Below are 2,947 nucleotides of genomic sequence, written 5' to 3'. Positions count from 1 at the left end.
GTCATCCCTACAGAGATGGTTATCCCTACAGCTAGAGTCAGTCATCAGAATCCCGAAGATAATACTCAAAGTCTACTTGAAGATCTGGATTCAGTAGAAGAACTCATGGATTTAGCAAAGATCAAAATGGCATCTTATCAGCAGAAGATAGCAAAGTCCTACAACAAGAATATCAGGGTTCGTAGATTTCAAGAAAGGGATTTAGTTCTCCGAAAATATTTTCAGAATACTACAAATCCTGCGGATGGAAAGCTTGCACCAAAGTGGGAAGGCCCTTACTTGATTGAGTCAGAAACAGGAAAGGGGGCATACGGATTGTCTACTTTGGATGGTGACAAGTTACCAAGGGCTTGGAACACTATCCACCTCAAAAAATATTTTATGTAAGACTGCTATCCTGAGGATAATTGCTATCCTGAGAAATTTAACAGTGATACTAAACAACTAAGGTATGTATTCGAATTTATATTTTTATTAAATTTCAATAATATTATTCTTTTATCATGATACTGACTTAGGCTTGCTAACACCCACCCCTCACCTAGATTCGACTGTTTTGTAGCTTGAAGATATGTGGCATTCCCACATGAAATGAAGTTAATTTGGGCCTTGTCGCCAGTTTATTTGGGCCTTGTCGCCAGTTAAGGTATTATTTAATGCCTTCTAAGGTTCAAGGGGTTTTCACCTCTTCTTAAGATCGCCTGTAGCGCACGTTTATTCAGCCGTAGTTCGAGAGGCGGGTCCAGCACATGAAATATAGTGACTTTTTACCTCGTTATCCTCAGCTATTGCTTTGGATCTCAAGTTAATGGTAGACGTACATTTCCTAAGGTTTAAGGGGTTTTCACCTCTTCTAAGGGCCTTGTCGCCAGTTCATTAATTCCTAAGGTTTAAGGGGTTTTCACCTCTTCTAAGGGCCTTGTCGCCAGTTCATTTATTCCTAAGGTTTAAGGGGTTTTCACCTCTTCTAAGTTCATTTATTCTTAAGGTTTAAGGGGTTTTCACCTCTTCTAAGGGCCTTGTCGCCAGTTCATTTATTCCTAAGGTTTATGGGGGTTTCACCTCTTCTAAGGGCCTTTTCGCCAGTTTATTTATTCCTAAGGTTTAAGGGGTTTTCACCTCTTCTAAGGGCCTTGTCGCCAGTTTATTTGGGCATTGTCACCAGTATTTCTAAATTTATATTCATAATGTTAATATTGCAGGTCTATCAGTGTATCCCTAGAATCGAACGAACATCCTGAAAAATGATCTTATTACAAGGATGAAATGGTCTAGACATTATCAGAATTAGTCGTTATATGATTCTGATATGATTTCCTATTAGTGAATATTCTATATTTCGTATTACTTGTCTTATTGATAAGATGAATTTTATGACTTGGTGTTGGTTTAATATATTAAACCTAAACTGTTATTAAAGAATTTCATTCCAAATAAACTCAATTTTTTTTCTAAATATTTAATAACAAAAACAGGGATAAAACACCAAGATAAGTCATAAAAAGTCGCTATACTAATATTAAAGTGCAGGGTAAGATGATTCAGGTTTCACTCAAAACAGAGCCCATCCACCTGAACCGTCTGATTATTCAAAACACGAAATAAAACATAGTTTGGGCTTCGTCCTGAACCAGGATCCCTCCACCCAAACCGTTATCCTAGGCATATTATATTGTTCATACATAACCAAAATAGAAATTGTTCAAACAAACAACCACCGGAAACACATCAAACAACCTGAAAACCAGGCTCAAACCTTGTCATCATCACCTTGATCACCCTCTTTCTTTTCCGCTTCTGCCACCTTATTAGCACCTGTCTCCCTCATCGCCTCTGAAGTAGTTGGAGCCTCGACTTCTTAAACCTTCTCACCCCTCAACATCTTCAGCTTCTTTGCCCAAGCTGTGGAATTCCAGGAATCCATCACATAGCCTTTTGCTTGCACCTCCTCTGACATCTTGAGCATTGACTCTAGGATACTCGTAGCCACAGACCTCTTGGAATCTTCAATAAGATCGGATTTCTCCAACTCAAATGAAGCTTTAAGATCCATAATCTCTTTTTCCTTCTTTTTGTGAAGCTTGATACTTGTGTCTGCTGCATGTTGAAGATCTGCAATCTTGCCCTCAGCCTCTCTCAGAGCCAATTCAGCATCTTGGAGCCTTTGGTGGTAATTTTCAATTCCCTGTTATCCTCAGGTTAACATAATTTTTTTGCAGATTATTATTCTCAGGATAAATAAGGATACTTACTATTCCAAGAAGACTGGCTAGAGCTTGTAATTTCTCTCCGACTTCAGCATTGCTCATATCAGCGAAAGGTTCAGTCTCAGCTGAGGTGGTAGCCTTCCTTTTCTTCTGGGCAACACTCTTTTTGGCTAGTAGTTGGAATCCTCGGCTTTGGGGAAAGAGTCTTGGAATGCTCCTGTTTTACCACTGTTTTGTCCTCAATGAAGTCGTCCAGGTCGATCAAGCTAAAGGAAGATTTTGATTTCGGCATTTCTGTGCAACAATTTATCAAGTTATTTTCGAAGAAAGCGAAATCCCAAGGGTTCTATGAAATACCCAGGATACTTACCAGAAGACATACTTTCAGAAGATCTCGCGGCAGTTGTGCTGGTGTCACCTATTTCTCCTTCAAATCGAAATTCCCTTTCTTGTGCCGGGATTTTGAACAAAGCTTTGAGCCTTCGATTCGTATCTTTTCTATACCTCACCAAATCATCAAAAACAACTGCAAAAGAGAAGATGTAATTAACATAAACTACTTACAGAAAGAAATTCTATCCTAAGGATTTCCTACCCTTATGAACCCATTCAACGGGCAAGTTTACTCCATCGGGGATTGAGTCACGGCGTACAAAGAAGAATTTCTTCTTCCAATCGTGGTTGTTAGCAGACACTTTAGGGACCATGTAGAGGCGGCTGGTTTTGGATTGGAGGCAATA

Source organism: Bidens hawaiensis, unplaced genomic scaffold, assembly GCF_021521415.1.
Source record: "Bidens hawaiensis isolate Kalapana, Puna unplaced genomic scaffold, B.hawaiensis_p1.1 tig00004973_1, whole genome shotgun sequence".
In the NCBI taxonomy this organism is placed as follows: Eukaryota; Viridiplantae; Streptophyta; class Magnoliopsida; order Asterales; family Asteraceae; genus Bidens; species Bidens hawaiensis.
This window is presented reverse-complemented; position numbering follows the sequence as displayed.